The sequence below is a fragment of the Oreochromis aureus genome, linkage group 11 (genome assembly GCF_013358895.1).
Source record: "Oreochromis aureus strain Israel breed Guangdong linkage group 11, ZZ_aureus, whole genome shotgun sequence".
Lineage (NCBI taxonomy): Eukaryota > Metazoa > Chordata > Actinopteri > Cichliformes > Cichlidae > Oreochromis > Oreochromis aureus.
The window spans coordinates 8,117,466-8,126,592 of record NC_052952.1 but is presented as its reverse complement, the minus strand read 5'-3'; the positions used below and the strand labels follow the sequence as shown (position 1 = coordinate 8,126,592).

The following is a 9,127-nucleotide window of genomic DNA, read 5'->3' as shown; positions in this document are numbered from 1 at the left end:
ACTGTCCTGTTAACTGCTTTCACTGGGACTGCAGCATTTAACATTTCTGGAACAACACTGCATTCTCTTCTCAAGCTCCCTAGAAGCTTAAAACCTCCCATTCAGGGACTTGGCAATCAGCTGGATGAAGTCAGATCAGAACTTTTGAATGCTGAAATAATCGTCATTGACGAAGTGTCTATGGTGTCAAGACATCTCTTTGCATATGTAGATGCAAGACTCAAACAGATCAAAGGGACTCGGAGACCCTTTGGAGGCATGTCAGTCATTGCTGTTGGAGACTTCTATCAGCTACCCCCAGTGCGACAGTCTAAACCTCTCTGTGTGCACGACCCGTCCGAGATCGACCTGTGGCGGGAGCATTTTCAGATGATCACTCTGACTGAGATTATGCGTCAGAAAGATGATGTTGTCTTTGCTGAGATGCTGAACAGAATCCGTGTGAAAGGAAAGTTGGATGTGCTTTTGCGAAGCAGATAGAAATTTGTTGTCACAGGCCATAACTGAACCAGCCCGTTGTCCGACTGATGCGTTGCACATTTTGCAACTAATAAAGAAGTGGATGCGCACAACTCTGCAACACTGGCTCTGCTCCATACTCATATCATTGACATCCATGCAGACGATTATAGAAAGGATCCTAGAACTGGCAGAATGGCACTACAAGACAGACCATTCAAAGGAGGTAAAAACGAGTTACCAGACACACTGAAAGTTGCAGAAGGAGCTCGTGTCATGCTCACCAGAAACATTGACATACAAAATGGTTTGGTTAATGGAGCTTTTTGAAAACTACTTAGAGTAGTTCACTCTGAAAATGACCAACACATCATCAAGCTTGGACTTAAAATGGATAATGAGACATCTGGAAAGAATAACCGCACACCAGCAGACGACATGGTGTACATTGAGAGAGCAGAGGAGAATCTAAAGCAGAAAGGAGTGGTACGAAGACAGTTCCCAGTGAAGCTGGCCTTTGCATGTACAATACATAAGGTACAGGGTATGACAACCACATCAGCTGTTGTCTCTCTTAAGAGCATTTTTGAGCCCGGCATGGCCTACGTAGCTGTCAGCAGAGTGACGCTCTCAGTGGACTGTATCTTCTTGATATGGAGGAGAAAAAATATTCACCAACCCAGAAATCACTGCAGCGCTTGAGAACATGAGACAAGCCAACCTTGATGACATGATGCCTCTTCTACAAGTGAGACAAACACTGAGCAGGTCAGACGTTTTCACCATTGTTCATCATAACACAGAGGGACTGCCAGCTCACATTAATGACATCAAGAGTCACCATGAATTGTGTCTAGCAGATGTTTTGTGCCTAACAGAAACACACCGCGGGGCTCTTTTGTCGCAGAGAGTCTCCACTTGGAAAATTACAGTTTGTTCAAACGCAACAGACACCTGTCCTACACAAACTTTCCCCAGATGGCAAACAGAAGTGGTGGTGGAGTTGCTGTTTATGTGAAAAGTGACATTCAAGTGCATGAAAAACAGTACATCCATAATGTAACTGACCTTGAATTTCTGGCTTTAAAGGTTGAAGCACCAGTCAGTGCACTGATTGCAGTTGTGTACAGACCTCCAGACTACACTCTGAGGCCATTCCTGAAAAACCTGGTAAGCCTATTAGACTCATTAGAGATCATGGACTGTCATCCCATCATAGTGTGTGGTGATTTTAATGAGAATGTTTTATCCAGTGCAAACAAACCAATCCTGGAGCTGTTTGAGTCTAGGGGATATGCACAGGTCATCACTACCCCTACCACAGAGAAGAACACACTGCTTGACCTAATTTTCATTTCTCAGCCAGAGCGATGTCTCCATTCTGGAGTCATGAAGACCTACTATAGTTACCATGACCCTGTATACTGTGTATTGTCCTGTGATGATTCATGATCTAGATCTTTGACTACAGTAAGTAATTTCTATATTTTTGAATGACTTAAGAAAGTAGAGCGATATTTAAAAGTTGACTTAAGAAAAAAATGCCCTGCATTGCAGTATAATGTTTGAATTTTTACATAAAATACAATTAAATGAATTAAATAATGATATCAGTAAAATATGACAATTTTATTTATTACAGAAAATCTAAAAATCAGTAATCTATGAATGTCAGAAAAATCAAATATAGCAGTTTAAAACGAACAGTGTAGGCATATCCTCTCTGCAGCCAGGCTTCAAAATCCTGCCAGGCTGCCCCAGTCTCACTGTGGCTGGGAGGAGGGAGGGTGGACCAGAGGATTGCCCACACAACAAATAAATGTTCAACAGCTTCTTCATTGTTTCTGAGAGAACAACACAGACTAACGTTTGCTTTTTAAAAAGAAAAAAAAAAAGAAAAAAAAAAAGAAAAAGAAAAACCTAATTACAGCAATAATGACAGTTAAGCCAGTTTATCTGTGCCTCTATTTTGAAATAATATTTACAAAATGTTATTGATTTCAGTTTGTTATAATCTTTAAACTTTTTCAAAAGTATATGATTATATTTTTGGACAAATCTTACGATGAAACATACATTTTTATGAGCTTTTATCATGTTTCAGCCAGTGCATTTATCAGGGTGGGTCTGGGTTGATAAATGCACTGGCTGATAACCGCACATTTCTGGCCAGAATGTTTCAGCAGTGTTACATATGCACTACATATGTTACACTTGCTTTTTGTTACCAGCTGATACCCTACATTTGTATAGACATTGGATGGTGTGAGGCTGGGGAGTTGAGTGGAGTGGGTGGGTGGGAGTTGAGTGGGCAGGTATGGTGGGAGGTTGTTAGGCTTCTTTCTTTTTTTTTTTTGTTAAGAGAGACACAGTCCTCCTGTGTCTTCTCCAAGCTTCACATGTACAATCCAACAGTGTGAAGCACATAGCAGCCAGAAACTGTAATGCCACAGATCAGAGAGGCTTCATCATCACCATCTTCGCCAGACGATCAGAGCGTGAGACTTCACATCTAGAAGTCCTCCTTCTAGCTTGTCCCACAAGCAGTCGGTGAGATTTACTCACAACAAAAGGGTTAATGACATTATTTCCATGAAAACGTATTAATTCTTTGTAAAGTGTTTAAATTGTGTTTTCACTTGACCTTAGGAGTGTTATTTTGAGTGTATTTTAATATCTGTACTCAGGTGTTTCCCTCTGTGATCCATCCCTTCAGAGCTGAGACACTCAGGACTGAACAGACTGCACAGTTTCTGTGACCGAGCCTCCAAAACATCTTCTTTGAAACCACACATGATAGAAGGGCTTTATATTTGCAGCAGCACTACTAAAGGTATTCAGTTTATTACAGGATGTGTTTGTTTCTTAGGACCAGCTCCAAGCGCACACTACCTAACATATACACCTTTCTGTTCATTACAAACCAACTACTCTGGATCATATGGCCAGTTGGCAGGAATGTTGCTGCAGGAAAACATCCTGGAGATCACCATCATTGCCAGACTGACTGTGCCTCCTCTGTGCAGTGTCAAGATCCTCCCTAAATGAGTGTGTAAGTTAACATTTTCATTATTTTATTCCCTTTGACAAGTATCACCGGTATTTACATTTACAACTACATATGTTCCTGTTTTCTGCTCTTCTTTAAAGTCCTCAGCTATCCTGCTTCTGTGCTGCTTGCCACACATCAAACACTGGCCGGATGACAGGGAGGATCCACTCTGAAGTCACTGGACATGATGAGGATCATATGGGACTTTATAGTTTCACAGAAACGTTGTGCTCTTTGATTACAGGTTTTAAATGGACATAATGACTGCCTCTCTCTGATCAACAGGCTAAAGGATTGTTTTCATTGTTAGAGCTCTGTACAATGTATGCTTATTTAATATTTCATCACAGAGCAAACCTTTATTTATTTAACATATTTTTATTTTGTTTTACTGTTGAATTAACTGTGGGGATTTTTTTAAGTGGGCACTCAGGATGTCATATGACCAGAAATGTGGTAACTGGAATTCTACAGTATGTTAAAAAAATCTGCTAAGAACAAAACACACACAAAACCCCCAAGAGAACTCAAATTGTTCCATGTAATCCAATCTAAAACATTTTAAACTGCTGAACAGCAACACAAACAGTGTTAAAGAAACAGTGTTAACAGAATAATTATGATGAGTTTGTACCAAAGTTTCAGGTCACATGGCACACCTAGTGTGTAGTGCGGGGTATCAGCTGGTAAGTATAGGTTTTTCATATTTGTGTCCTTAGAGTTCAGATAGATAAAGCCTTGTGTATAATAATTAGTCATAACCACAACTCAAAGTCAGGGACTAACTAAATCTGTGACTTTGTGTCTGAGCCCAGGTTAAAACACTGTGTTAAAAAGCATTTAGTGGCATGGCTGAACAATGCTGTAAACTAATGATACTTATTTATCCATGTTCACAAAAAGGACTAATGTGTTTATTTGATTATTTTTATGTGTTAAACTGTGTTACCACCTTAGGCTTTCATTTGAGTTTACTCAAAAATCTCTATACAGTTCTCTTTTACCACTGTGTGGACACTGTTTACAATAAAACATAAAAAAGAATGAGTAATAAAAAGATGTGTAGACAGATCAGTAGATTAAGTAGACCAATAGAAACAGCTGTTCAGCCATGTTCTAAGAAACCAACACAATTTAAAAGGTTCAGGATTGTGGTTTTAAAAGTTGAATTTTCATGTATTTCATATGTTGCTTATTATTTTTATTTGGTTATTTAATTTAGTTATTTTTATTTATTCTCCTGTGAAGTGTTTAACAAAAATAGCTACTTTAATTTCAATTTTATTTGTTTATTATTTGGTAATTTGTTCTTTAAGAATCGAGTCTGTGCCAAAACTAAAGTTGAACAGACACATGACAGGATCAGATTATTAACACCTTAAAACATTGCAAACGTCTCTTTTTAAAATGATTTTTATTCTATTTCGAAAAAAAAAAACATTTGTTGAATTAATTTAAGTCCTTTTCAGAAAGAAGCTGTACAATATGACTTAAGATTTTTATGTTATTTTCTATGACATACAAAACAAATTGATGTACGTAATACCATTAAACATGATATACACATGTGTATATGTCTGAAAAACATTATGCTGTATATTAAAGCTTGTGTTTTCTCCAGAATGTTTGTTCATCTTTTCAGTTCAATTCAACAAATTTGTTTTTACATTTATTTTTATTATTTTTTTTATGAATTAGAGATTTATAATACATAATTCCACTCTTTAAGTGATTAGAAGAATATGAACTTTTGTTATTCATTCAGAGGTTTTCTGACTAAATTTTCTTTTGTCATTACTCATCTTTTTCTAATTTATATTTTAAACATGTTCAGCTATTTTCCAACTTCTTCTGTGTGAAAATCAGCTTTCAAAAGTTCTGCACATTTGTTTTCAGGTGAAAATTTCTGTATTTTTCATCTCATTCAACATTTTTAACTTAAAATTCAGCAATTAATTCTTTTCAGTGCATATATTCAGATTCAAGCATTCACACTGCAGTTTCTTCAGAAAATGCACTTTCTAGTTATTATTATTATATATTCCGACGCGTTTTTGTACTGTATCTCCTTCAAAACCGTTCAACTTAGAAAACCATTCAAACACCGTTAGATTCTCTTCTTTTGGACATGACTGCTTCTACTTTTCTCATTTTTAACATTTATATTTTTAATTTTATTCAACTTTTTTCAACAAAAATTTCCCATGTATTTCAATGGGGAGACCCTTCAAATCCTCATTCAACTTACTCATTTTCAAACTGTATCTACTTCAACATACATTGACATAGAGCCACCATTCAAACTTTAAAACGAAGACGAGACATTCAACTATTCAAATTGTATTTATCTTTTCAATATCTGTTATACTTTTCTTCAGTTCCAGTTTAAGTTTCATGATGTTTTTCAGCCGTTTCAGCGTTTATAATGGGTGTGTATGGGACGGAATGTTGGGGCTAGAGTGAGACAGCTCAACTGCTAGAGTGAGAGGAGCGAAAAAATTAATCTTAAAATATTTTTTAAAACTGCTGCTGTGTCCGCAGCGTTTGCTCTACAGGTATGATTTTACCCTCAAAACGTAGCCATCGCTGTCCTCTTTCATCCAATGTGTTTACTATTGTGCTAGGTGTTATGGTTCTTTCATAAATGTCACCAAAGCACAGCCTCCTCCCTCCAACTCCTCCATAGACTCTAATGTTAAAATGGCTCAGAAGGTTCCTTTGAAAATCAGAAGAGCATGGTGTTTTTACACTGTCACCACGTCCATATAATAAACTCCACAGGCATGAAAACTGAGAATTAGGTAGACTGGACATTGCTGCCGTTCACAGTGAAAGAATTTCGTCAATAGGACCTGTACTTTTCATTTGGGAAGGATTTGTTTGGGCCTGACGTTTCTGTTCATTTTAAGCAGCAAAAGTGAGGTGCATGTCTCTGTGCGTGTGTATGGAGCCCTGGCTCAGTCACTATAGCAACCAGGCTCACACCTGCCTGCCTAACGAGCTCTGTCTCTCACTGTGCCAAGATTCATCTTAAACACTTCTCTTTCAACTGCTGCTGTGTCCACAGTGTTTGGTCTACAGCCATCATTTTACCCTCAAAACGAAGCCATCGTTGTTCTCTTTCCAACAGCATGTCTTTCAAAGCTCAGAGATGTAAACCTTTAAAAGTGTGTGGATCCAAGTGGAGGGATTACACTTTAGTCATTCAGTGATTCAAAGAATATGAACTTTTAATATTCATTCAGATGTTTTCTGACTCTAAATTTTCTGTTCTCATTTCTTAGGTTTTCCAAATTTACATTTAAAACATTTTCAGCTATTTTCCAGCTTCTTCTGTGTGAACATAAGCTTTCAAAAGTTCTGCACTTTTGTTTTCGGGTTAAAACTCTGTATTTTCCAGTTCATTCAACATTTTTGGCTTAATATTCAGCAATTAATTCATTTCAGTGCATACATTCAGATTCAAGCATTCACACTGCAGTTTCTTCAGAAAATGCACTTTCTAGTTATTATTATTATTATATTTTATCTATTCCGTACGTTTTTTGTAGTCTATCTCCTTCAAAACCGTTCAACTTAGAAAAACCATTCAAACACCGTTAGATTCCTCTTCTTTTGGACATGACTGCTTCTATTTTTCTCATTTTTAACATTTATATTTTTAATTTTATTTAACTTTTTCAACAAAAATTCCATGTATTTCAATGGGAGACCCTTCAAATCCTCATTCAACTTACTCATTTTTAAACTGTATCTACTTCCACATACGTTGACATAGAGCCACCATTCAAACTTTAAAACGAAGACAAAACATTCAACTATTCAATTTGTATTTATCTTTTCAATATCTATTATACTTTTTCTTCAGTTCCAGTTTAAGTTTCATGATGTTTTTTCTCCCATTTCAGAGTTTATAATGGGTGTGTATGGGACGGAATGTTGGGGCTAGAGTGAGACAGCTCAACTGCTAGAGTGAGAGGAGCAAAAAAATAAATCTTAAAATATTTTTTAAAACTGCTGCTGTGTCCACGGTGTTTGGTCTACAGGTATGATTTTACCCTCAAAACGTAGCCATCGCTGTCCTCTTTCATCCAATGTGTTTACTGTTGTACTAGGTGTTATGGTTCTTTCATAAATGTCACCGATGCACAGCCTCCTCCCTCCAACTCCTCCATAGACTAATGTTAAAATGGCTCAGAAGGTTCCTTTGAAAATCAGAAGAGCATGGTGTCTTTACACTGTCACCACGTCCATATAATAAACTCCACAGGCATGAAAACTGAGAATTCAGTAGACTAGACATTGCTGCCGCTCACGGTGAAAGAATTTTGTCAATACGACTTGTACTTTTCATTTGGGAAGGATTTGTTTTGGGCTGACTTTTCTGTTCATTTTAAGCAGCAAAAGTGAGGTGCATGTCTGTGTGCGTGTGTATAGAGCCATTGGGTGCAGTCACTATAGCAACCAGGCTCACACCTGCCTGCTTAACGAGCTCTGTCTCTCACTGTGCCAAGATTCATCATAAACACTTCTCTTTCAACTGCTGCTGTGTCCACAGTGTTTGCTCTACAGCCATCATTTTACCCTCAAAACGTCGCCATCGTTCTTCTCTTTCCAACAGCGTGTCTTTCAAAGCTCAGAGATGTAAACCTTGTAAACTGTGTGGACCCAAGTGGAGGGATCACATTTTAGTCATTCAGTGATTCAAAGAATATGAACTTTTAATATTCATTAAGATATTTTCTGACTCTAATTTTTTTTCTCATTTCTTAGGTTTTTCTAATTTACATTTAAAACATTTTCAATTATTTTCCAACTTCTTCTGTGTGGATGTCAGCTTTTAGCAGTTCAGCACTTTTGTTTTGAGGTGAAAATTTCTGTATTTTTCATCTCATTCAAAATTTTTAACTTAAATTCAGCAATTATCTCATTTCAGTGCATACATTCAGATTCAAGCATTCACACTGCAGTTTCTTCAGAAAATGCACTTTCTAGTTATTATTAGTGTGAATGCTTGTAAAAGCATTCACAGTATTGTTCTTCTAATCTTTATTGTGTGGATGCTTTAAGGCATCCACACTATTGTTTTCCTGTTTCTCTTTATTCTTTATTATTGTGTGGATGCCCTAAAAGGGCTTCCACACTATTGAGTTCCTGTTTCTCTTTATTCTTTATTTTTCTTTTTCAAGTTGCTTCCGTGACGCTTTTTTGGACTTTATCTACTCCCTCAGTTTTCAGCCGATTTTCTCCGCTCAAACTCTATACTGTTCTGCTCTTTCTGGAGATGGGTGCTATGACTTTTGGTGTTTATTACTGTTATACTTTTTAAAATATTACACTTTTTTCCTTTAATTTGTCCCATTGAAATGAATGGAAAACTTCCACAATTCTGCTAAAACTTGGTTGTTTTTGAAACTTAACTACTTTGTCATACTTTCACCTAGAAACTCCATTCAAACTTTAAAATGTTCTCAGATTATTGGGCTATTCCTGTGTGATTCAGCTGTTTCAGATCTTCTACCGTTTTAATTTTATGCATCTTTAAGTTTTCAGTTGCAAAATTGTGATTTTTCAGAAAATACATGCGTTGCTATGGTTGCTATGCAATTAACTCAG

General features: G+C 36.8%; 1 long non-coding RNA gene across 1 annotated transcript; it reads left to right on the top strand.

The window, feature by feature from the left end:
• The first annotated feature begins 1,589 nt into the window (after positions 1-1,589).
• On the top strand, positions 1,590-3,439 carry LOC120442796. The gene is made up of 3 exons (XR_005614928.1): positions 1,590-1,929; positions 3,176-3,292; positions 3,409-3,439. It is a non-coding gene; the product is annotated as an uncharacterized LOC120442796 (long non-coding RNA).
• Positions 3,440-9,127: the final 5,688 nt, after the last annotated feature.